Raw genomic sequence first — 27,879 nt, 5'->3', positions numbered from 1 at the left:
AGGAGCAGTCAATATATGACTGACAGCTGAAACTTTTAAACAAGTTTAAAACAGGTATGGTTGTTTTAATAACAAAAAGTATTTGGGTTTCACGTTTAATTTGAAAAGGACTTTTATTATATAATTTTGGTTGACAAGTCCCCTTTAAGGCTACGCTGGTGGCTTGTGATGGACAAATGTTTCTTTTATTTGACATAAGTTGGAAGCTACTTCTGTATTTAAAGGGGAACTATTGTGAAAATGTAAAATGAAATATTAGCTTCAGTATACTGAAATAAGAAACTTTCTAAATACAATCAATTAAATATTCTGCACCATTTCTGAATATAATCACGTTTATCTTCACTATTCCTCTCTCAGCATCTGTTTCTCTTTATTCTCTTTTCATGCAGGAGTTGGGTGCCAGACAGGGGCGATCCGCCAATGAGGCGAGCTGAGGCGCTCGCCTCAGGCGGCATCGCCAGCTAGGTTTCCAGGGGCGGCAAAAAGCCGCTCCTGGTGCCTTTAAGAGCCGAATTTCCGGTTTTTGAACCGGAAATTCGGCTTTACTAGGGCGAGAGAGCGCAATTGCGCTCTCCGCACTAGCGTGAATCGGGCTGGGGGGGCGGCATTACTGGAGCCGCCTCAGGCGGCAATGGATACAGAAACGGCGCTGGTGCCAGATATTCATTGACAGTTAGATCCAGCCAATTGCAGCCCGTTTTCAATTTTAGACTGGCCCACGGCCTTAAACAAGGACTCACCCATTCAAGTGCAGACTGGGATAAAAATTGGCACGCAACTGGCCAGTTTGAGCCAGGAGTCGGTTGATGAGCAGTGCCGTCTAGCTTCTTGCCGTGTCACATGTTAGTGTGTACACGTGACATCACTGGATTAGACGCTAGTTCTCACCAACTCATCCCCCAGGTAAAATGTTTATATAATATGCTTCAACATATCAATAAAATTAATCAAATTAATTGGAGGTCTCCATACTGAATGGACCATCAGACTGGGTCTAAACCAGGGGCGCTCCGCCAACAAGGCGTGTTGAGGCACTTGCCTCAGCAAAAATGCCGCTCCTGGTAACTAAGAGCCGAATTTCCGTTTTTCAACCCTGAAATTCGGCTCTTCTAGTGTAGAGAATGCAATTGCGCTCTCTGCACTAGCAAGGTGGACCCCCCTGACCCTGTCTGGCGCTGAAGGTAAGTGCCGTGGGGAGGCAGGGGGCGGCAAAAACGAAGGCCGTCTCGGGCGGCAAATTGGGCAGGATCGCCCCTGGTCTCACCGAGTATCATTCTCAGGTCGGAAAAATAGAATATAGAAATGAAAGGAATAAGAAAATAAAATATAGCCTAAATGAGAAAACAATAAGGGGCAGATTTATCAAGGGTCGAATTTTGAAATAAAAAAATACTTTGAAATTCGACCATCGAATTAAAATACTTCGAATTCGAATATAGAAGTCTAAGTATTTCTCACCGAATTTGGCCATCGAACGATCGAAGTAAAATTGTACGATCGAACGATTAATTAGTTCGAATCGAACGATTTGAGCGATTTTAGTGTACGATCGAACGATTTTACTTCGATGTGTGAAGACTGAAAATTGCTGTAGAAGGTCCCCATAGGCTAACATAGCACTTCGGCAAAAGGTCAAAGTTTTTTTTAAAGAGACAGTACTTCGATTATCGAATAATCAAACTATTTCACTTCGAATCCAATTCAAAATTCGAAGTCGTAGTATCCTATTCGATGGTCGAAGTACCCAAAAAATGACTTTGAATTTCGAATTTTTTTACTTCGAAAATTCCCTCGAATTCACTTCGACCCTTGATAAATCTGCCCCTAAAAGTTTTAAACAAGTAAATAGAAGAAATGATACATGCACAAAAACGGATCGCTGGCTCCAATCTCTAATTGGACCAAAATATCTGTAATCTGTAAGCTTGCTAATTAGATTGTTGAATGTTTATATACTTCAAATAAATCGAGCATAACGCTCATAAATAAAAACATCAACAAAAACAGCTAGCGACCACTAGGTAATTCTCACCGAGTGGAACAGGATGGCCTGGGTGTCCAAACCCCAAGCCCTTCACTTGAAAGAAATCGTTCTATTGCAAATAAGGTAAATTCAGCGTTGCTTGTCACTCACCACGTTTGTCATATGGCCCGGGTGCCGTGCCCCGAACCCGTAGCTTAGGCGAAACCAATCTTCAGAAATAAATTTACACGCACTCCTGCAGCCGTGACAAGTTGAGGTAAAAAATTGTAGCTTTATTCCATCATGTTTAAAAGTAGCGTCCTAACGCGTTTCGTATCAAAGGATACGTAATCATAGGCACTAGTTTGCATACAGCCGTTACAAGTATTTAAACAAAATTAGAGGAAATGACGTCCATATTAACCTTACATCGGTGTTCTCAATGGACTCAAAAGTAAAAGCAATCAACTCTTAACAATAGGAACAGGAAAACTACAGAGTAACTTATTCTAATACAAAATGTCATCGTGTGAAGAAACACTTGAATATGTGTCATTTTTAGATCTACATCATTGTAAACTGTGCATCAATTTAAACTATACATCAATTAAGCAGATATACATATCTTGAAAATCCATTTTTTAGAAAAATCATTTACATGACACCAGATCAATTAAATACTAAAAAACGTAAAAACGTAAAACACGACTGAATACATTAGATTCTACAGATTACACTCGAATGCAGTTGCTATAAACCTTAAATGTATACGTTAATAATGATAATAAGCAAAAACGTCAAATGTCTCAGGCCTATATAAAAAATTACTTTTCTACAATGGATAATTCATATGGATAAGTGTCATCATACAGTTAATTAACATTTTTCGATAGTACCTGAGTGCTGAAAGACATAAATTCTACCGGATAGCTAGACTGAATTATAACCTTAGCCGTCTGGTCTGTATTCACAAGTATCAAGATTCTGATAAGAAACGGCAAAAATCAGAAATGAGTGGAGAGGCATATTTGAGTTTCAACAGATTTTATCATGTTACACATCCATTGTCAAACGTGACACGCAATATCAAACGGAAGGTTTAACCCTTATATTGGATTTTTACATTGGACACTAGACAACCGAAAGGGTTAAACCTTCGGTTTGATATTGCGTGTCACGTTTGACAATGGATGTGTAACATGATAAAATCTGTTGAAACTCAAATATGCCTCTCCACTCATTTCTGATTTTTGCCGTTTCTTATCAGAATCTTGATACTTGTGAATACAGACCAGACGGCTAAGGTTATAATTCAGTCTAACTATCCGGTAGAATTTATGTCTTTTAGCACTCAGGTACTATCGAAAAATGTTAATTAACTGTATGATGACACTTATCCATATGAATTATCCATTGTAGAAAAGTAATTTTTTATATAGGCCTGAGACATTTGACGTTTTTGCTTATTATCATTATTAACGTATACATTTAAGGTTTATAGCAACTGCATTCGAGTGTAATCTGTAGAATCTAATGTATTCAGTCGTGTTTTACGTTTTTACGTTTTTTAGTATTTAATTGATCTGGTGTCATGTAAATGATTTTTCTAAAAAATGGATTTTCAAGATATGTATATCTGCTTAATTGATGTATAGTTTAAATTGATGCACAGTTTACAATGATGTAGATCTAAAAATGACACATATTCAAGTGTTTCTTCACACAATGACATTTTGTATTAGAATAAGTTACTCTGTAGTTTTCCTGTTCCGATTGTTAAGAGTTGATTGCTTTTACTTTTGAGTCCATTGAGAACACCGATGTAAGGTTAATATGGACGTCATTTCCTCTAATTTTGTTTAAATACTTGTAACGGCTGTATGCAAACTAGTGCCTATGATTACGTATCCTTTGATACGAAACGCGTTAGGACGCTACTTTTAAACATGATGGAATAAAGCTACAATTTTTTACCTCAACTTGTCACGGCTGCAGGAGTGCGTGTAAATTTATTTCTGAAGAATAGAAGAAATAAAACAGAAAAGGAGGAAAAACTGAAAAAAGATACGGGAAAAAAGAAAAAAAATGGAAAAAGAGGAGGGACAAGAGAATGAGTTTCTAGTGCAATCAACCTGCTTAATTTACAAAAAGGTTGCAAAGTGCTACAGTGCATTGAGAATACAGGAGCCTGCTATAAAGGATGCTCGGTAACAGGGGGTTTCCAGATGAGGGATCTTTCTGTAAATTGGATCTTCATACCTAATGAATCAAAGAATGTCAGGCTCCCACACATTCACACCTCACCAAATCTGGCCCTCGTTGCAAAAAGTTTGGACACCCCTGCTGCTCTACGTCACACTAAGAGTTAATTTAAAGGAAAACAACCCCTTTAGTCAGCAGAGGGCGCTGTTTCATTAGAGTTTGTAATAACAGAAGAGAACCAGGAAACAGAAATCTGTCTCTAAACCAAGACTCATCCTGTACATGCGGGAAGTCCCTAACAGACGCTTATATAATACATGATCATTTGTATCTACGCGTCCCTCGTTAAATCTCTCTCCGTCCTCCCCTAAAAACCAGCTTGACCGACTATACTGGGCGTTTATTACTTTAAACTGAGTACTTTGCTCTCTCTCTCTCGCTCGCTCACTCAATCTATAACGATTGTCATTGGTTACCCTAGCCTATCCCAGCCCTATGAAAACTGTTCTAGGCACGCCCAGCAGCGCAAACACGTCACACAACGCTTACGTGCGTGACATCACGCAGGGCGCGCACACGTTCTGCGGCGGTCGGTCCGCTAGGGAATTGTTGAGCGCGCATGACGTCGTTCCATAGTGAAGCGACTGTTACAGTCATCGGGTGCGCGCGTCCCTCCCTTCCCCTCCTTCTTCTCCGTGGCTCCTTCACTTCCGCTTTTCTGATGGCTCAGACGGCGGCGGCGGTGGTGACGGCGGCCCTGGGGTCCGGTGCTGGAGGTGGGTGATTTATTATACTATCTGTCTTCCTGGTTTGTGTGTTGAAGTGGCGCTGACAAGGGAAACGGAATGACAAGGGTAATGTGCCCCAGTTTTCCTAGTATGTGTTTTTAAACTACAGCTCCCATCATCCTCTGGGAGACTGATTTTTGAAGTTGGTGAGGGTGCTGTCCATAAAACAGAGAGAGTGTGTTTGTAGGGGGGATAGAACTCCACAAGGTGGACTTGAGGACTTCATTGGAATAGGTTTTATTGAATAATGAAAGGTTCATACAGATGTCTGTGGACATGGGGTGGCAAATTAAGGCAAAACTCCCTGGACATCATTCCCACGGTCACACACTGTCCTACCAGGCACAAGTTGGCAGGGGTTGATGAAGTAAAGCTGATGAACATATGTACTATATACCCTACAGACACAAGGGCACTGCCACCTCTCACCCCTTTCCCATTGATTAAGATGTACAATGGTTTTATTTACCCTTTGTCTCTGGGGCCCCAGATTAGATTATCTATTAATAGAATCCATTCTGCACCCTTGGTCATTGTCCTTTACGGGAAGCATCGTCCCTGTAAAACGGAAAATCATGCAGCCGGCGCTGTATATGTATGAGGTTACTCTATACTTTAGTTCTATAGCTATACAACTTATATGTGACTCACCTCAGTCCCTGCCTTAGTGGAGTTTACAATCTTAAAATCCCTATCACATTCACACCCACTAGGGCAGGGGTGCCCAAAAGGTAGATTGGGTTCTACCAGTAGACCTTTAGCTTATGGTCGGTAGTTCTCAAGACACTGTCACCAAACAGACTGTCTAAATCACTGTCCGATTTCATGCTTTTCATTCAGATATTTTCCATGGAACAGAATGCTTTTATGGATGTAGACCATAATGAGACATCATCACTAAAAGTAGACCTCTCGTTAGTAAAGTATGGGCACTCCTGCACTAGGTCGGGCTTTTAAACTTGTAAAATTCCCTATTTGTGCTTTGGTACAATCAAAATTAGCTTGTATAGATGTAGATCATAATGAGACATCATCACTAAAACTCTCATTAGTAAAGTATGGGCACTCCTGCACTAGGTCGGGCTTTTAAACTTGTAAAATTCCCTAGTTGTGCTTTGGTACAATCAAAATGAGCTTGTATAGACCCAATGTGAGCGTTTTCATCGACGGTAAGCTCAGGCAATGATCCCCTTCCAAATATATAGAGGGTGAAGTGGCAACAGCAAGCTGGCAGTAGTGAGACAGCTGCTTGGATACATTTGCTGTAGGTGGTGTTAGCATTGTCTGGGATGATACTGGCTGTGCCATAACATAATAGGGCTGTTGTTGACACAAACAGCACTTACATAATAGAATACAACCCTAAGTTAACTGTTGCCATATCTATTATCAGTAATTATCTTGGACTGTTTGTTTTCAGATTGTGAGCCTAGACCCAGTACAGCTAAACGTGTGTACAAAGTAGTTGTTCTAGTGTGAGGCATCTGCTGCTGGAAGGAGTCTGTACCTTTCTAGGTTAATAAACCTTTCGAAAGCAATTGGCCTATAGTTATGTAAAAAAAATAGATTTGTTCTCTGTAATTGGGATGTTTAGTGTTTTACTTGGATTTTTTTATCATCAGCAGCGGCAGAGATTTTGCAGGATTTATATATGTGGGTTAGGTAATGTGTTTGCGCTTGGTGTTATGTAGTTGCTTACAAGAAAGCCCCATATGGAAATTGTTTTCAGTGCAGGAAAAAGTTCAGAGAGCCTGGCAAAATTCTTTGTATCTGATTTTCCTGTACCTCGTAGGAACACACACGATAGCAATCATAACTTCTTGTGAAGCTGCGTCGTGAAAAGGCTTTCACTTTCCTTCTTATGCACAGGTCTCCCGATCTTATCAGCACAATCATACTAGTGTTTTGGAAATTTACAAATAATATGCATTATTACTATTATTCAGATCCCCTTGTTTCTGAGATAAAAAAAAAAAAACTCCTAGGAAAAGCGTCACATCATATAACATAGTAAGTTAGGTTGAAAAAAGACACACGTCCATCAAGTTCAACCTTTTAACTTTTTTTTTTTTTTTTTTTAACCTGTCTAACTGCCAGTTGATCCAGCGGAAGGCAAAAAACCTCGGATATAAAAATCCAAAGTTTTGTGTAAAAGAATTGTGTAAAAAACTATGATTAATATGCATTTGAGGGAGGGATAACCACAGTTTCACTGTGGGTGCTCTGGCTCATCTAAATTAAAAAAAAAAAAAAAAAAATCAACGTTCGTGGGCATCTTAACTGGTACATAATACCTGTGCCAGTATGTGCGTAGAAAAATATGGGGAGTATAACTGCTACTTAAACAAATATGAATTCTTCTAGGACTATGAATTCAGGCACAGAAACGAATGGAGGCAAGTGGATCATACGCAGGCCCCTAACCAACCCTTAATGGGACTAGTATTAATACTGTTACCATAACTTTGGAAAACCAAAATACTATTCCTAAATGGTTTAGGAAGTGGTAGAACCAGGCAGAGGATATCAGCCTTATATTATCTGCTGTGACAGGGCTAATTGACTAGTACTAAATGATAGGGTTAGGCAGAAACTCAGACAGTTTGCCTTGGTACTGTAACCTGTAGCAACTAGTCAGCTGTTACATTTATCAGATTGGTTTCAATGGAGTAAATATTTCCTTATATAAATAACCCAAAGAAAATCAAATGTTCATACGCATTTTATTCCTTTTCTGCATTCTTCCCTGGTTTCCTTTGTCTGTACTTTGCTTATATATAAACAAATGAAAGCAAACAGATTGGGTTTCTGTATAAGAGCAAATGTTGCTACGGTTCAACATATCGTTTAACAAATTTTAGGTTACAGATTCTTAGGACAATGGTGAACGGGAAATATTATGGTACAGTTACTCTGTAATGTCAGACTTGTCTTGCTTGCTGGTATATGCCAACCCTTACAACCTATGGTATAATGCATTGTCGACTGTATGTAGAATGTGCCTACAATCCATTGTTCCCTTCATTTGGGCTGACACTTACTTATTTGCCAATGAAATAAATCAACTAGCCAACATGTTACATTTCTGGGGACAGCCCTTCAGAGGCTATGTCAGAACTAGGGATGCACCGAAACCGAATCGGTTTGTGGATTCGGCCGAATCCAAAATAGTGGATTCGGCCGAATCCAAAATAGTGGATTCGGCCGAATCCAAAACTCTAATCTGAGCTCAGAGCTATAAGTGAGCAGGGGGAGACTCAGACAGGATGTGATGTCACACCAAGCTAATATGGCAGCTGCTGTCCTATACAAACAGATAGCAGAATAAATATAGTGTTCCAGCTTGCACTATTGTGGATAATCTTTTGGCAATAAACTTTTTCAGTAGCTTTCCTTCTCCTTAAAGGGGCTCTTCACCTTTGAATTAACTTTTTAGTTTGATGCAGATTCCTGGCTACATGGAAATAAAACAAGTTGCTTAAAGAAAACTATAAGTTAAAGATCATAAATTGTCCATGCAGTGTCATAGGGCTATTTATTGCTTTGGTTTTTCTCTGGAAAAGTACCATTGACAAAAATGGGGAACTACTGTGGGCTTATTCTTATTGTGGACAGTAAGGATAATCGTGAATATGTTAAGTCAGAGTCATTTTGCCCAAAATCAATCTGCATATTTGTGGTTCTTGCCATTTTCCAGAGTCACAGATCCCCATAAGTGACTACAGGAACCTCCTTGCTACTCACTGTCGGCGGCAGTTCTTTAGAGTTTTTTAAAATATATTGAGCAAGTACTTTACCTGGTACTACGCTTGGCCAACCTCTGTGTTTAGCCACTGCTGGGAAGTTGCCGAGCTGTGAAGGTTGCAATGTACTGTACCCTTGCAAGCCAGCTATAGGTCATTTTACATTTTTTGTTTTGCTTCTGGTTTCCTTGATGCTTGTATAAACAGATGTTATTCCTGGTTGTCTTCTCACCCAGAGAATAAACATTTTGATACAAAATAGGCCTTCAGCTCCAAGTGGCGGTTTATTTATTTACAGACTGGACTGAAAAGAATGTGGTTGTATATAAAGTGCTACCCTTTGTTTGTGCTCCTGGTCCTTTAAGTTAGGCTAATTTCTTCTGAATTTTTTGCCATCCTCCTATAAGTAAAATGGAGCATTGCTGTTCTTAGCACTGTGCATTGCTGATGTATGTGTGTATGTATGTATGTATGTATGTATGTATGTGTATATATATATATATATATATATATATATATATATATATATATATATATATATATATATATATATATGAGCTAGAACTAATTAAAAATAACCAGCCCCTCTCCCTTTCATCTTAAACACTAAAGCTGGCCATAGATGTAAAGATTTTTAAAAGATCCAATCGTTATCGTGAGACCATGATTATCTCGAAATGATCGTTTAAATGTATGATGTGTCCATCAACTAAAGAGACCATTTCAGGCGAAATTGCCAGCAAAACTGGAGTAGCTGCCTGCCCTGCAAACATAGATTGCACTGGGACCGATAAAGATTTTTAAACCTGGCCGGTCAATTTTCTGACAGATGTTGGCCGAAAAATCATAAGATGTACGATCGTTCAAATCCCACAAACCGCACGATAATTTGACGGATTGGTCGGACTGCACTGAAAACGGTTGTTCGCCAAAGAAGAATCGCCGCAACTATGGGGACCTTAACTGTTTTTTAGCAAGTAGTCCTACTGGAGTGACTTGCAGTTGACTTAATTGTTTTGCATACAAAGTGATTTGTTGCTTTTTTTTCAAATGAAACCCCAAACGGTCTCCAGTTTCCTTTACAAATATTGTTACCCTTCGTACAATGGATTTAACAGGAGGGGGATGCCTTAGGTCACTTCCATGTTCTGAGAACAAACTTTTGTGTTTTTGGAGAGCTTCTGGCTGTATCCACATATTTGTTGTTCCTTTAGGTTCCTGAAATGTCACAGCTGCTGGAAAATGTGATCACTCGCTACAAAAGAAGAAAGCCAATTATATCCTGCCAGTTTTTTTTTTTTTTTTTTTAATATTTCATATATTTATCAGTATTATGTGCTGTAAAACAACAGGGGTTGGAAAACTACTGTGCAGAATACTGACAAGGTACATCTAAAATGGTTTTGCTGTGGGACCACATCCATTCTGCAAGCCACCTTAAAGCCACATTATCTATATTTTTTTGTCTTTAGTAGTTCAGTGATTCCCCCCCCCCCCAACCAGTGGCTTTCCACTCCTATTGATGTTGCTCTCAGTGACCTCATAGTAAGTGAAATTCCTGACTTTAATTAAAGTTTTGGAGGCTTAAGGCACGTGTTTACTCCAGCAGAGCCACCTGCAGGCTAGCAGTCCTTATTGGTATTCCCAAGGGATTTTCTCTTGCATGTGTGACTCTCAAACAGGGTTTACCTTTTTTAGTGTGGCTCATGGATTAAAAATGTTGTGGGTGCAGCCATTTATTTCGTTCTTGTCTTTGGCGTTAATCCTGCTTGGCAGGAGAGCCTAGGTGACTGTTTTTGCATACTGGGCCACCTGCCTTGACTAGCCAGATATGTTGATGACCTATAGTTCTGTCCCTTTGTGATTGGCAAATTAGTTGAGGGGATTTAGTGCTCAGTGGATGCAGAAGATCGGGAGAGGGATTTTGATTGTGTTGTAAGGAGCACTTGTTTAAGTGATTCTTTTTCATTATCTTAATACAGGTATGGACCTGTTATCCAGAATGCTCAGAACCTGGGGTTTTCCGGATAACTGATCTTTCTGTAATTTGTATCTTTATACCTTAAGTCAGGAGTGCCCATACTTTACTAATGCGAGGTCTACTTTTAGTGATATTGTCCCATTATGATCTACATCCATAATATCACTGTTAGCATTCTGTTCCATGGAGAATATTACTTAATATTATATTGATTTGTAAGAGAATTTATAATTACTATATTCAAAAAACAACTATTTCTTATGTAACCATAACAGAATAAATATCTGAATATAAAGAAGCTTTAGACAAGCTGTTGACAGTGTCTTCAGATCTACTGATCACCAGCTAAAAGTTTACTGGTAGATCCCGATCTACTTTTTGGACACCCTCCTCACAAGGCGACTTCGGGAATACGAAGCAACGCATGTGCCATGCCGCAGGCGATTTTTCATTTTAGCCGGCGCAAGACAGAGGTAAGGCATTTGGGGAGATTGGTCGCCGCAAAGACGAGGCGAATAGTCGCCAGGCGACTAAATCTCCCCAAATCTCTCAGTGTGACCTTACCCTTAAGTCTTCTAGAAAATCATTTAAATATTCAGGCCAATAGATTGGGTTGCCTCCAATAAGGATTAATTATATCTTAGTTGGGATCAAGTACAAGGTACTGTTTTATTATTCAACCAAAAGAGAAAACGGCATGGTACAGCCTATTAAGTGCCTATTGGCACGAAATATGTAAGGCTATATGTTGATCTACTTTGTGGCCTAAATAAAGTCCTCAGTTCTTTTACGTGCCTGTTTGTGGGATCTGTGAGTGCCTACCGTTTTCTCTTTTGGTTGGAGACCTCCACCTTGAGCTGTAGGTCTGGGGCATGAGCACCCAGACCCCACGTATAACTGTGAGACAATAACCTTTTTAGGTTTTTACACTGGGACTTTTTCTTTAAGTACACTTTTATTATTACAGAGAAAAAGTAAACATTTAAAAAAATTATTTGGATAAAATGGAGTCTATTGGATGTGGCCATCCTGTAATTCAGAGATTTTTGGGTAACAGGTTTCCAGATAACCAATCCCATACCTGTTATTAAAACAGTCTTGCTTAGAGCAAACCGACTCTAGCTATTGGCTTTTGGGCTGGTTTTCAAACACAAGACTGGGTGTTGGCATTACCCTACTCAGTGCTGCTGTTTGAGTCTTGTATCTGTTACTAGTGATGTGTGGGCCGGCCCGATAACCCACGGGTTCGGGCCGACCTCTGCATTCCCATTTGCGGGGCAGGTTCAGGTTGAGCTCTTCTGCCTGCTCTCCCCGCCTGCAACCTTACACTCTCAGCTTCCTGCTTCTGTTTTTATAGGTGTGTGCTTGCCCCTCCCCTTTTGTGACATCATCGGCATGGCGGGTTAGCACGGGGCTATAAATAGAGGGGAGGCAGCGGATGCAGGCGGCTCGGGTGCAGGTAAAAGAAACTCGACCCACGCATCACTATTGTGTACCCTACTTAACTACTCGTGTCAGAGGAACTAGAGGGTCCAAAGCCATATGGGCCTCTTTAGTCAAATAGTCCGACCCCCAAAACAGAGCGGTGGGAACTGGGCAAAACCTGCCAACAGAATTCATCTTGCCCATTGGCAGCATGGTTTGTTCATCACTGATTGTGGTTTTAATTTTTATTATTATTGTAATTGTGTAAGAAAGTTGGCTGCCTGGCTCAGACCCAGGTGATGTGAGGTAGGCAACACTATATAAATAAAAATTTAATTTGTAAAGAGACACAATTTTGCATCACAGTGAGGAACTCTTTCAATGAACAAACTGCTGGAAGAAAAGCAGTGAAACTATACTGCAACATTATGCAGAAATGTGTAAACGTAAGTAGTTCTGGCCAGTGCTTGTGAAGATGAATTGGCTTGTTGTTCATTTGTGAGCATAGCGATGAGAACTGCTGTTACTGACCGTTTATGAACGGCTCCCTTTATATCTGGCGAAGTGCAAGAAATAAATGCATGCGGTGCTTTCAGATAATGTCTGTGCACTAAAGTCATGGGCCTTTTACCATGAGCCACTAGTCTGGCATTTGCACTGGCCAAGAAAACGGGTTTACCCTGCTGATCTGATGCTGCTGTGACATTTCCTATAATATAAATTGCTTTTGCTTTCAATATTACACATTTTTCTACCAGTAATTCTTATGTACCTGCTCTCTGATGTCTGCGATTACATAGAATTACTGGAGTACTTTGTATTCATTTTGTCAATTCTCTTGTTTAGTTAATCCTGGCAGTGTTGCTGTTTGTCTCTAAAGCTGGTTCGCCGATCGTACGAATCTTCGAACGATCGGACTTCCCCCATCTCCCGACCTGCCATTAACCATTCCGATCAAATAAAGTAGTAAAAGAACAGATGATGTTCTACCTCTGACAATAATCGTATGATAGTTATGTCCGACAAAAGCTAGTGACAGTCTCCCACTGAAAATCGTACGATCGGCAATACACGCAGAGATATTATCGGCAGCTGACTGAAATTTTCTAACCTGTCCGATTGACCAAACGACCGATCTCCGTCAGACGAAAAATGTCGGGACTCTCCACACGGTCCAAAAATTGTACGATCGGATCTGAGTGAAGACACACACAGATACTAGTAGCAGCTACTGTTTGTGGCTACAAAATACCCTGCCATAGACAATACCGAGAATTGCCTCTTCTACAACATATGTAGGGGGTTATTTATTAAAGTCCGAATGCCAAATACCCAAAATATTTGTGTTTTACTTTAAAATCTGAATTTTTTTGTGGAAAAAAAACCCCTAGATTTTTTCAGGATTAATCATACCCTGAAGATGGAAAAAGTCAGAATCTGAAAATCTGGCATCTCAGACCTGCTGAGGTTGTATATAAATCAGTGGGAGAATCTTGATCTGCGATGGGTTTCGTGCAATAATCCAAAGATTGTGTGGAAAAAATCTGAGTTTTCTGGTGGAAATTACAAAACAATTCTGAGATTCATTTTTTTTTTCAAGATTTTGTTGTTTTTTTCCCTCAGGAAATTTTCTGGAAAATGTATTGATAAATAAGGGGAAAGAACCCATACTGATTTGGTCAAAGTAGTTTTCAGAAAATAATAAGATACATTTGGACTTTGATAAATGGGCCTTGTAGTGTCTTAGAAAAGCCAGTTATTGCTATTGTCTATTTTTGTGGAGCTGCTACCAGTACCTATGTGTGTCTTCACCCTTATAATAACTTGAGCGCTGCATAAAAGTATTGGCTACTTTTCAGAAATAATTTTTGGCATTTGACAGTTGATATTTGCAGGTATTTTTTGGCATTTCACAACTGATATTTGTAGGTGTCAGGTCCTGACCCATCTATGCAAGTGTACACTGGGGGACATTTATTAGTCATGTTCAATGCAAGTCCGACCCAAAAAGTCATGCTTGCTGCCTAATACTGTTGGTTTCATTTGCTTAAAGGAGAAGGAAAGCTACTGAAGCAGTTTATTGCCAATAGATTAGCCACAATAGTGCAAGCTAGAATTCTGTATTTATTTTGCAGAATGCTTTACCACACCTGAGTGAACAGCTCTAGAGGCTCTCTGTTTGTTTAGAATAGCAACTGCCATATTAGCTTGGCGTGACATCACTTCCTGTCTGAGTCTCTACCTTCTCACTAATAGCTCTGGGCTCAGATTACAGCAGGGAGGGGAGGAGGAAGGGGGAGAGGAGCAAACTGAGCATGATCAAGCACTAGCCCTGGAGGTTTATGTTGAAAACAAGAAATCTGATACAAAAACCCATAAGTACACAATAGAAGAAATGCTGTGTTTCTTTTGACAGAGGACTCGGAGCAGCATTACTTTGAGGGTTTACTGTTGTATTTATATATAAAGCTTACTTAGTTTTAGCCTTTACTTCTCCTTTAATGCAGCCCCTAACAGTTCCATGGCTAAATGTTACGCTGAACAACATTCCAGCACTGACGTAAGCAGAGGGAAAATGGAAAACAGAAGTTTATGCAAGTAGTGATTACCAAATCCATAATTATTGGATTCATAGAATATTTAACCATGCCTAAACCACAATTTACTTATTTGTTTCTGAGTAAATTGCTACAATATTTGTTTTATCTGAAAAAAATACTTGATTTGAGATTTGACTTTTGACTTTACACCACGACGAGCCCTGACATAAAGAAGCGCTTCATCTCCCACTGGGAAATCTTCTCTCCCGCAGGTGAAGAACTACCCAAATATGCCTCCTTTCACATTTTCGGGTTTGCTGCATGTTATAAGTTTTCCATAAGCCTATTCCAGTGAATGTGAAGTAGCAAGTATTGTCGGGATCTTCATCTAGGGTTGCTACCTTTTCTGAAAAATTTCGCTCCCCGGTGGGGGGCGGGAACAAAAGGGGTGGTCCGTGATGCAAAAGGCGGCAGAGTCACGTACAGTGACGTGAAAGAGGGCAGAGCAACATCACGCGATGGCCACAAGAAAAGGTTTCTTCTGAGCAATTTGGGGGCGGGCCAAGAGCTTTTTTTTTAAGGGTATTACAAATTACCGGCAACTACATTGTTTGTAATACCGGCCCCGGCCTTGGCAGGTGTTTTACTGGCTAGGCTGTTAAAATACCGGCCTGGTGGCAACCCTAGCTTCATTCCAGAGGGAGAGAAGATTTTGTGTCGGGTGATGAAGCACCAGCGTTTGGATTTTTATTTTGGCTGAGCATTGTAGATCCCTTATACTCAAAGTTCTTCTGCTAAAGAAGTTTAGTCATATGGATATCGCAATACACACTGGATAGAACCTACTAATTTAGATTTACAAGTTAATTTAAAGGGGAATCGAGTAATTCTTTCCATAATAACTGGAAGTGATGTGTGAGCAGTTATCCGATTGTGATTGTTCTCTTTGTGCGAAAGAAGCTTTAAAGATCAGCAGGGGTGGACAAGGCACAAAATCAACATTCAGCCTAGCAACAACCCCTGATATTCACTGTCCTTTGTTCAGTTTCCTCCTATAGTCTGTGCTGCCTGTGGGAGACAAGCAGTGTAACCAAGAATGCTGTCTTTCTTTTCTCTAAATATAAAAAAGGCATTCTATTGTTTCACTGATAACAAATGGCTGCTGTATGGGAGAATAAAAAAAAAAACAGCAATGCATGTAAAATATGTATGTAAACCAGTGTCATAGGTTGGCGTGACCGAGGGTTGGATTTTTGGTTGTCACTACTATTGACAGCATTTTATTAGGGTTTAAAGTTAAAGGGAAACAATGACTTTTTAAGTGAAGTACATTTTATCTTTCCTTGAACCTATTCCCAGCAACTGCCAAATCAAAGTCTTGGGGAAGGGGTGCTACCCAGGTCTTCCAGAACCCAATGCTGGGACTTAGGGCATCCTACATGGGAGACAACGGATTTAAATTAACCCCTGAGTTGCCATCCCTGCACAAGAGCTCCTAGAAAAAAGGGAATTTGATAGCGGCATTTAGCTCCTCTCTAATAGGTAACAGATCTGGATGACATTAATGGCTGCAGAGTTTCCCCTGCTTTGAACAGATGGTAGTAAAGCTGCTTATAGGGTCATAAGAGATATGTGTCCTGATCCTGACTTTGCCACTTGCCTTTTTTTTGCCACAGAAGGCTTAATAAAAGCTTCCCAAAGAATATTCCTTAAAGGAGAAGGAAAGGTTAAAACTAAGTAATGTTTATCCGAAATGTCTATATAAATATACCAGTAAACCCTCAAAGTAATGCTGCTCTGATACCTCTGTCAAAAGAAACACAGCATTTCTTTCCTTCTATTGTGTACACATGGGCTTCTGTATCAGACTTCCTGTTTCAGCTTAAACTTCCAGGGCTAGGGCTTGAGCATGCTCAGTTTGCTCTCTCTCTCTCTCTCTCTCTCTCAATGTTTCGGGGTTACCCCCTTTATCAAGCATGATGCTTACTGTATATAGCGCAGTAACATATGGAAGGCTACATGCAACCCATTCCTGATACAGAACAGGTTTGCTTACTGTGCACAGGATAAGTCACATTACTTTAGCAGCCAAAATAATGCACATTAAGAGTTCTGCTTCAGCTAAACTTGTTGAAGGTTTTACGTATTCATCCAAATCCAAAAGTGAGTTCAGTGCATGGTGTAAAACCAGTGAGAATAATATAGCTAGTAGCAGCATGCGTCAGTGAAGTCTATAGATGGTACAGGTATGGGATCCATCATCCAGAAAGCTCCAGATTATGGAAAGGCTGTCTCCCATTGACTCCATTATAATCAAATAATCCAAATTTTTAAAAATGATTTCCTATTTCTATATAATAATTAGGGATGCAGCCAGCATTCAGCCTTTTTCAGCAGAATTCTGCCGAATCCTTGTGTGTGTCCGAACCGAATCCGAATCATAATTTGCATATGGAAATTAAGGACGGGATGGGAAAAGCATGCGACTTTTTGTCACAAAACAAGGAAGTAAAAATGTTCCCCACTTTTTTTTTTTCTGACTAATTTACAAATTAGGATTCCGGTTCGGTTCAGTATTCGGCCAAATCTTTCATGAAAGATTCAGGGATTCGGCCACATCCCAAATAGTGGATTGAGCGCATCTATAGTAATAATAAAACAATACCTTGTACTTGATCTGAACGAAGATATAATTAGATCCAAAATACGGAAAGATCCCTTATTCACAAAACCCCAGGTTCTTGGCATTCTGGATAACAGGTCTCATACCTGTAATATATTACGTATGCAACTTTTATCTAAAAACTTGCTTGCTTGTTTACTGTCCGTAACTCCTATTCTTTCTTGTTTGCTTAAAGGTCAAGTTCACCTTTTGTTAAGGTTTGAGCTAGCAATGGGGGAATTGTAATTAACAGTTGCTGACTGTGACATTGCCGGTCTATTGGGAGTGAAAAGGTTTGCTCATGTTACAAATTTCTGCGTCACGTACATGGGCTTATAAGGGACTGGAGATGTCAAAGGCATTACAGTTTTTTTTCTTTCTCTCCTTCACTGGTTTTGTTTTATTCTGTTTAAAATAAAATTCATTTGGTTTTGCATGCTCTGGCTTTAAATAGAAAGAAGGATGTGCAAACTGTGAGAAACTATGAATCATGTTAAAGACTCGATAAAATAAAATGCTCTGTCTGTGCATGTCTGTAAAGCTGGCAGTGCAGCCTGCATCATTGCTTCTCAATACTTACTCCTGCTTGGGAAGTGTAGAAATACTGGGTGCAGTAAGTGGGTGTTCACTTTCTTCATCCTTGTGCTGTTCTTACACGTTTCTCACACTTGTGCCTCGTCTGTAGGTGAGAGCAAACTGGAACTTTCCACCTCTGAAACTTGCCAGAATGTTAAATAACTTAATCAGCTTTTAGCCACATTATTGAAAAACGGAGATTAATTCTAGAACAATGTTGGCTGGTCAGTAGTAAGAGGAATTTGTATTTTGGCACACGTGTATCATCTATAAGTGCAAGAAGCAACTGAGAAATCCACTTTTCTATGTCCATAGCTGTTACTATTTTTTTGGTGTTAAATTTAAATACAGTACATGCATTTTTAGATACGGTAAGCCCCACAAGTATTCAGAGTATTGGGTTAGAAGCCCAAGGAGTAGAATGTTATTTGTATATTTAATCATTAAATGCTCATATACATTCTAGTATTTTTTACATCACTGGAAACATCTGTCCCGGAGAGCTAATCTTTCAAACCTTATGTGAATTATTTTCTTTCAAGGTTTATTTTCCCTGTGGGTTTGACTAATGGAAAGATTACAAGCAGGATATATGTTTTGTCTGTGCTTTCTCTCTCTAGAGTTTCTTCGAATGTATTACACGTTCCACCTGCAGTTTTAGGGTAAGGGCACACGGGCAGATTCGGAGAGATTAGTCGCCCTGGCGACAAATATCCTTTTCTTCGGGGCGACAATCTCCCTGAACTGCCTTCCCCTGCCTTCCAGCCGGCTAGAATGAAAAATTGCCAAAGGAATGGCACTCGTTTCCTCGTGAGGCAACTTCGGGCAACGAAGCGGTGTGAGTGCCATCCCACTGGCGACTTTTCATTCTAGGCGGCAGGAAGGCAGTCGGGGAGATTGTCGCCCCGAAGAAGAGATTTGTTGCTGGGGCGACTAATCTCCCCGATTCTGCCTGTGTCCCCTTACCCTTAGGGCAAAGTAACACAGACTGATTCTGGTCATTTGTTGGTGCCCAGTGATTTCCAGCTTGCTGTGTTCATTTCGGCTGACCCATGAGTCCAGGACAATGAAATAAAGCTTTAAGATGGCCAAAGAGGTACAGATTATAGCCTAAAGGTTGGCCATAGATGCACAGATAACATCTTACGAAACAAATTTTCGTATAATATTCGGTGAGTGTATGATGGGAAAAGAGCCGACTGATATCAGCAGAAAACTTGGATATCGGTCGGCTCATCGAACTGGCTGGATGCACGATGAACAGGCGTAATGTAAAATTCAAGGAGTCCATAAATCCATACATGTAGCCAAAGTGTCCTCTATAAATGCCATCATCTTTTTCAAAGGGGAAGAATTGTAGGATTTTGGTTAAGCAGAACTTAAACTCAAGGCTGCTACTCCACAAAAGGGATGTTCCTTGATTTTAATGGAGGCATCGGTGGTTCTATACTAAAATTCAAATTTGACTCCTAATTTTAATAAAACAAACTCCCATCCACAATTTTATCTTATGTATTAATAAAATAACTAGAAAAAACTGTTTGGGGAAAATTGTCGATAAAATGGAGCGAAAACTCAAATGGTGCGGATTTGACTCCTGAATTGCTTGTTCCGCCCCCCCCCCCCGAATAGTTTGTATTATCGTACAAAACCCAGCGCAGACCATAATATCTTTAAATTGGAAAAGGGAAATCTGCAATTGACTTCTACAAGACCTTGACAGGTTTGAGATGGAATATTTTTGGATTGGTTCACCTTTAAGGTAACTTTTATTATTTAATAAAACAGCAAATTCTAACCAACTTTTCAATTGGTTTTCATTATTGATTTTTTTATAGTTTAATAGTTATTTGCCTTTTTTTCTTCTGACTCTGCAGCTTTCAAATGGGCGTCGCTGATCTCTTCTAAAAAAAAACAAATACTTTGTAAGGCTACAAATGTATTGTTATTGTTAATTTTTATTACTGATCCTACTATTCAGGCCTCTCCTATTCATATTCCAGTCTCTTATTCAAATCAATGCATGGTTGCTAGGATAATTTGGACCCTAGTTACAAGAATGGCTAAGATTCAAATTGAAGAGCTGCTGAATAAAAAGCTAAATAACTTCAAAAAATATTAATAAAAAATGAAAACCAATTGCAAATTATCTCAGAATATCTCTCTCTACACCATACTAAAAGTTATTTAAAGGTGAACAACCCCTTTAAGCAGCTTCGGGGTATAATAAATCTTGAAAAATGTGAGTATTTTTGTTTCCTCTAAAATCCCCTTTAAAAGCCCAACCAGAAAAATTGGAGCTTCAATTAATAACCCCCTCAGTGTTGTACTCTGGATGATATAACTTGGGTTTCATTAAAGGTTAAAATACACCATCCTTTTTCTTATTAGCTGAAATCAGGCTGTTAAACTGATTATAACTCACCAGACAAACCAAATGTCTTATGTCTCCTGTTGTCTGCTCCATGTATCCAGCTACATTAATATGCACTGTAGCCATTGTATTAGAAACCCAGACACCCTTATTATGATTGCATCTTATTATATGCCAGCCATCAGGGCCGCCCTATCAAATGTGGGGCCAGATTAGGGTTGCTACCTGTCCGGTAAAAATTATGGTTGATCCCAATGTTATTAATAGGGAAAAATGATAAAATATACAGTAGAGGAAGGCCAGTATTTTTTTTTCCAGAAAAGGTGGCAACCCTAGGCCCAATTGGGATCATTTTGGCAGGGCCCCCAGACAAGGTGTTGCTGACTACTGACACACCAAGTATATAAGAAAATAGGGAAAAATAGGATATAGGGGTACACAGGGGAAGAGAGAGAGAGAGGGAGGAAACAGGAGCACATGGTGCACGAAAGATTGAGAGCAAATAGGACCCAAAAGAACAGGAAAGAGGGAGCAAATAGGGGCACACAGGGACAGGAGAAAGAAGGAGAAAATAAGGGCACACAGGGCAAGAGTGAGAGAGAGAAGGGAAATAAGGGCACACAGGGTAAGCGAGAGAAAGGAAGAGGAAATAGGAGCATACAGGGTAAGGGAGAGAGAAAAAGAGAGAAATCAGGGCACACGGGGGAAGAGAGAGAGATAAAAAGGAAGTAATAAGAGCATACGGGGTAAGAGAGAGAGAGAGAAAAGGGAAGAAATAGGGCACAAGGGGTGAGAGAGAGAAAAAGGAAGAAATAGGGGCACATGGGGTAAGATAGAGAGAAAAAGGAAGAAATAGGGGAACACAGGGTAAGATAGAGAGAAAAAGGAAGAAATAGAAAGGAAAGAGGAATTCTTGTCCCCGCTCCCCCCTGGTGCGGGGCCCCCAGAGGAGCGGGGCCCTATTGGGCCCAATTGGTCTAATAGGCCTAAAACCGGCCCTGCCAGGCATACACTAATGCTCCACATTTTGTATAAAAAAAAAAAACAAGGTATTCCAGTTGTGCCTTGTACTATTGGGATAGAAGGGTGCTTTATGAAAGGATTGCTTTTCTCTACACTCCCGTTCATCCACCCGCTTAACAAGAGCTTTTTAGAGATGCCACTTTAAACCAACTGTCTGTATTCTATTACTCGATGCCTGAGAGTCCCTGGAAGGGCCAATAACTGGTTTAATAATGACACGATGGGGAAGAGAGAGGAGCTCAGTAACCAGCAGGCAAGTTCCTCACTTCTAGATTTGCATCTCACATTCTGCTTCACATGCAATAAATCATCTCTTCTAATAATCTCCTACAGCTTCAGTCTCTCACTAACGACTAACCCAGTCTGCTGGCTGTTCAACTGTAACTCTCAGCAGGATTAATACTTCTGTTCTACATACATGTCAGGAGATGTGTCCACAGACTTGTTTCAAAAGGGCACAGATCTTGCTTCATACTTATTAAAGGGGACCCGTCACCCAAAGAAATTATTCAAAATCCTATTTTATCACATTAGTCAAGTAAAATGAACTTTAATTACACTATATAAATTATTTGAATCTTGTTTCCTTCAGTCTGGGATTTCAAAATTATAGCAAGCAGGCAGCAGCCATTTTGTGCACACTGTTATTAAGACAAGCCTTTTGTCATCTCAGAATATTGTTTGTGCACCAGAATGGGGGACCCGATGTCCACCCCCATGCCCGGGATACACAATTAAATGGTTAAGAGAACGGGGGAATGTGGGGAATGGGAAAGTGAAAGTAATTGTCTGCCCCGCTTCTATGCCATTGGCATAGAGGAGGGGCAGACAATATTTGATTGACAGCAGAGATTTTTAAATGAGCTTACAGCAGCTATGAATGCTTTAATAAAAAATAGAAATTGGATTGCATGTTTAATTTGAAAAGGACTTTTATTATACAGATTTTTGTGTCTGGGTGACAGGTCCACTTTAAAGGGGTTGCTCACCTTTGAATTAACTTTTAGTATGATGTAGAGAGTGATATTCTGAGACAATTTGCAATTGGTTTTCATTATTTATTATTTGTGTTTTTTTGAGTTATTTAGCTTTTTATTCAGCAGCTGTCTGGTATGCAAATTCAGCAATCTGGTTGCTAGGGCTCAAATTACCTTAGCAACCATGCATTGATATGAATAAGAGACTGCAATGTGAATAGGAGAGGCCTGAATAGAAAGATGAGTAGTAACATGTAGCGATAACCATACATTTATAGCCTTACAGAGCATTTGTTTTTAGACATAGTCAGCGACCCCCCATTTGAAAACTGGAAAAAGTCAAAAGAAGAAGAAGGCAAATAATTCAAAAACTCTAAAAAAAAAAGAAAAGACAAAGGCTGGCTGAAAAGTTGCTTAGAACTAGCCAATCTATAACATAAAAATGTTAACTTAAAGGTGAAACTCCCCTCTAATACAATAAACCAAATGTATTGTCTTGTTGTTTTGTGAAGGCGTAGCCACCAACATGAGAAAAAGAAACCTCAATTGAGGTAATACAAAGTACGTGCTTGAATAGAGCTGTGCTGTATTTCTGGCCTGAAACAGAACAACAGAACAGTGAGATGACTCTTCTTTTTTAGCCTGACAGTGTGCCCGCAGCTTCCTTAAATAAATGTGAGATCTTTGCTCCATTGATTGCATTTATATTCTGTGCAATCAGTGGAACCCTTCTGGCTGTACTTTCTTGAAGTGACCCATGATTTTTAAGAGTGATTGCTAAACTTTATCAGTTCAAGCCTCACGTGAAGGTCCAGCCATTGAGAAAGGCTTCACTTGTTTGTCCAACAGGACACTTCTGTTGAATAAGTACATATGAAGGGTAGTATTGGTGTACCAATCCTTTAGCCATAGTTTTAGTAATATCAAATACATATTCACACCAAATCTCACCATAACTGATCTTTTAAGTTAGCTTTTCAGGTGTATCTAGGAGAGCAAACAACCCATTCTCTTCCATTTCTCACCCTTTCTTCAGACTGAGCTGCCCCTTCCACTGTCAAAGTCCCCCCTTAAAGGGATCCCTGAAATCCATTTCTCAAAAGAGCAAACAGATTTTTTTATATTCAATTTTGAAATCTGACATGGGGCTAGACATTTTGTCAATTTCCCAGCTGCCCCTGGTCATGTGACTTGTGCCTGCACTTTAGGAGAGAAATGCTTTCTGGCAGGCTGCTCTTTTTCCTTCTCATTGAAACTGAAGGAGTCTCCGTGGGACATGGGTTTTTACTATTGAGTGTTGTTCTTAGATCTGCCAGGCAGCTGTTATCGTGTGTTAAGCTCCCCATAGACGCGACGATTCTTCTTGCCGAACGACTGATTTTAGGGAAGACCGACCGATCCTTCAAAATTATCGTGTGGTTAGTGGGATTCGAACGATCGTACATCTTACGATTTTTCGGCCGACATCTGTCAGGAAATTGAGCGACCAGGTCAAAAAATCTTTGTCGGTCCCAGTGCAATCTATCTATGTTTGCAGGGCCAAGCAGGCAGCTCCCCTTTGTTTTCATGGCAAATTGGTCTTTTTAGTTGATGGTAAATTCGTACGATTGTTCCGAGAAGACCGTGGTCTCACGATCAGGATCTGATCTTTTAAAAATCTCAACATCTATGGCTAGCTTTAGGGAGCTGTTATCTGGTTACCTTACCATTGTTCTGTTGTTTGGCTTCTGGGGGGAGAAGGTAGGGGGGTGATATCACTCCAACAGCAGTAAAGAGTGATTGAAGTTTATCAGAGCACAAGTCACATAACTTGGGGCAGCTGGGAAATTGACAATATGTCTAGCCCCATGTCAGATTTCAAAATTGTATATAAAAAAATCTGATTGCTCTTTTGAGAAATGGATTTCAGTGCAGAATTCTGCTGGAGCAGCACTATTAACTGATTCATGTTGAGAAAAATTTTTTTTTCCCATGACCGTATCCCTTTAAGGAACATCCCTACATTTTGGGAGCAATTTCTCTGAGGCAAGTCACTCAAACTTCGCTTGTGGAGGGAAGGGGATCCCATACCTTTGGAGAGAAAGCATTCACAGCATGACTAAAGAAAAAAAGTACAGCAGTTACATAGTTAGTTACATAGTTCTCCTTTTAATATTTCTAAAATTCACTGTAGACTGTATCTATACATAACACCCAGTTTTGCAGATTTTTAATAGACTGATCACATGTTTTTAGGGTCAAAAACCAATAGGTTTTTTTTTTTGGCTCGGTGACTAATATAAGGGTTAATACTGCACTTTTGGTTCCACCCCACAATGTGACTCAGAGTTGGATGAAAATACTGCTGTCAGCCTCCAGTCAGCTGCTTTCTTAGTAATCGTCCCTTCCCTCAGTGTATTTATACAGTTATGTTTATACATTCTCGTTATTTTCCTCCAGGGTGTGGTTAGCTATGCAATTGCCGCCTATTTTGCCCTTTAAATGTGCGAAGATCATTTTTATTTTTATATATCAACAACCCAAGCCCCATACAAATAAGCGTCTGGCACCATCCCAATATCAACGAGGCTAGTATATTTCCAGTACGTTGCCCTGGGTTGCACTGGCCCTTTCTTTAGAGAGTTGTGGTATGTGACTGGAAGCCAAGCCAAGACATTCTTGTCTCATTTTGGGACAGGATGGTTTGAGTTTGTTAGGCCTTTATACCGATTGCCGGAGTTACCTTGCTATAAATCTCTTGCAGTGTCACTCAGCAGTGCAGCTGTAAATAGTCTTGTGGATCGTGCCTTTAAAGGGGCCTTATACAATCTGCCTATATTTTTCATTTAACTGGAGACCTCTGTTTCTAGGCAACTGTGTAGTAACTGGGAATCTTTTCATGCCTTTCAATGTGCATATTTATAGGTTTTTAGTTTGCTAGGATGAAACCTTAGCTGTAAGGCGCCTGGGCACTGTAAGAAAGCTAGTGCCCGATATGAGGCTGATAATCAAGTTCTGCAGCGGGTTCGGTATTCGCGGGTTATCCCCCCAAAAAATGGGACACCCTGCAGAATGAGGGGAGGATTTTCAGATGCGGGTATAGATGTTGCTCGTGGTTCTGGTTGCGTGTCTCATCTAAATGTCTTATCTTATGTAATATTGTTTATATTTTACTCCTTTTAAAGTTTTACAAAGCTTGTTTCTGTCCCGCCCTCTTTTGACAATGTCACGTCCGGTTTGCAGCACCATCACTTCCTGTTTGATGCTGGTCGGCGGATAAGGCAGTTGCGGGTCCAGCTCGGGTAGTGGATCAAAGTGGGTAAATATGCGGGTTGGGGTCCGGGTCTTAGAAAATGGTTCCGCGCAGGACTGCGCTTAACAAGGGATGTCCAACTTGCAACTGTTCATTGAAAACTCCCAGCACAGCACTGGATCCTTCCCTGGGAGTTGTAATGCAACAATATTTTTAAGGTTGTTACATAGTATAATTTATCCTTTGATGTTTTATCACTATATGCCCTGAAGTGACTCCTTTAATAGTTAGGGGACCAGGCATACTGTTTGTGGCATTCTATTTTGACCTGTAAATATTAGGGATGCACCGAATCCACTATTTTGGATTCGGCCGAACCCCCGAATCCTTCGTGAAAGATTCGGCCGAATACCGAACCGAATCCGAACCCTAATTTGCATATGCAAATTAGGGATTGAAAGGGGAAAATATTTTTTACTTCCTTGTTTTGTGACAAAAAGTCACGCGATTTCCCTCCCCACCTCTAATTTGCATATGCAAATTAGGATTCGGATTCGGTTCGGCCGGACAGAAGGATTCGGCCGAATCCTGCTGAAAAAGGCCGAATCCTGGCCGAATCCCGAACCGAATCCTGGATTCGGTGCATCCCTAGTAAATATCCATGCCAACCCCCTTCAGATGGGGATATGTTTTTGTCTATACTAGGGGTCCCCATCTTCTATTACCCTTGAGCCATATACAAATGTAAAAAGATTTGAGGAGCAACACAATCATGAAAAAAGTTCCTGTTGAGGAGCAACACAATCATGAAAAAAGTTCCTGGGGTGCCATATAAGGGCTGTGATTGGCTATTTGGCAGCCCCTATATAGACTGGCAGCCTACAGGAGGCTCTCTTTGGCAGTATCCATGGAGGCACATTTATCAATGGTCGAATTTCAGACCCCTTCAAATTAGAACATACTGGAAATTCGATTGAGGGTTACTTAATGAAAATATCGAATATCTAAAACTCGCACGAATTTTACCGACTCGAAAACTCTAATCAATTTCTCTGAAAAAAAACCTGACTGTCAGAAAGGGTACTAACGTCCAAATTGGTCCCTGGACCTCTCCCATTGACTTATACATGAACTTTTAGGTGGCGAATAGTCTAATTTGAGTTCTTAAGGGCCAGTAGGATAAATCTCAGAATTCAAATTAAAGCTCTAATCAACCCTTAATAAATCTGCCCTGTGGTGTGTTTGTAAATAAAACTTGCCTCCAAGCCAGGAATTTAAAAATAAACAACTACTTTGATGCCACTGGAAGCAACATACAAGTGGTTGGTGGGCAACTTGTTACTCACGAGCCACTGGTTGGGGATTATTGCATCTACAGCAACAAAACTCTTCCAGCTGCCATCTTTCCCTGTTCTTACAGGCACATAGTAATAATGTTTATCTTACAGCAGAGCAAGTGGCAGTTGGCCAGACTCTCATTCATCTAGTACAGCTAGCACTGAGCAATCATTGGGTAACACACTGTCTTAATGTCATGCCGAGCAACTTTCCAATATACAATATACAGTCATATGAAAATGGAGTTTTGTTTATCATTGGCTGAGCTTTCAAAGTAACAATTTCCTTTTAATATATAACATGCCTTATGAAATCAGTATTTCAGCAGTGACATAAAGTTTATTGGATTAACAGAAAATACGCAATATGCATCATAACAAAATTAGACAGGTGCATAAATTTGGGAACCCCAACATAGATATTTCATCAATACTTAGTTGAGCCTCCTTTTGCAAATGTAACAGCCTCTAGACGCCTCCTAAAGCCTTTGATGAGTGTCTGGATTTGGGTATTTTTGACCATTCATCCATACAAAATCTCTCCAGTTCAGTTAAATTTGATGGCTGCTGAGCATGGACAGCCTGCTTCAAATCATCCCATAGATTTTCCATGATATTCAAGTCAGGGGGACTGTGGTGGCCATTCCAGAATATTGTACTTCTCCCTCTGCATAAATGTCTTTGTAGATTTCCAAATGTGTTTGGGGTCATTGTCTTGTTGGAAAATCCAACCCCTGTGTAACTACAACTTTGTGACTGGTGCTTGAACATTATCCTGAAGAATTTGTTGATATCGAGTTGAATTCATCGATCCCTCAACTTTAACAAGGGCCCCAGTCCCTGAACTAGCCACACAGCCCCACAGCATGATGGAACCGCCACCAAATGTGACAGTAGGTAGCAGGTGTTTTTCTTGGAATGCGGTCGTCTTCTTCCGCCATGCAAAGCGCTTTTTGTTATGACCAAATAACTAAATTTTTGTCTCATCAGTCCAAACACTTTGTTCCAAAATGACTGTGGCTTGTCGAAATGAGCTTTTGCATACAACAAGCG

General features: G+C 40.1%; 1 protein-coding gene across 1 annotated transcript in view; it reads left to right on the top strand.

Annotated features, from left to right (window-relative positions):
• Nucleotides 1-4,709: 4,709 nt before the first annotated feature.
• The window catches only part of rnf19a.L (ring finger protein 19A, RBR E3 ubiquitin protein ligase L homeolog), a 61,088-nt gene continuing 37,918 nt past the window's right edge, over nucleotides 4,710-27,879 (top strand). Inside the window, exon 1 of the mRNA XM_018268136.2 lies at nucleotides 4,710-4,944. The gene's annotated coding sequence lies outside the window, so the exon portion shown is untranslated. The remainder of the gene's footprint in view (nucleotides 4,945-27,879) is intronic.

The sequence above is a fragment of the Xenopus laevis genome, chromosome 6L (genome assembly GCF_017654675.1).
Source record: "Xenopus laevis strain J_2021 chromosome 6L, Xenopus_laevis_v10.1, whole genome shotgun sequence".
Taxonomy (NCBI): Eukaryota; Metazoa; Chordata; class Amphibia; order Anura; family Pipidae; genus Xenopus; species Xenopus laevis.
This window is presented reverse-complemented; position numbering and strand designations above follow the sequence as displayed.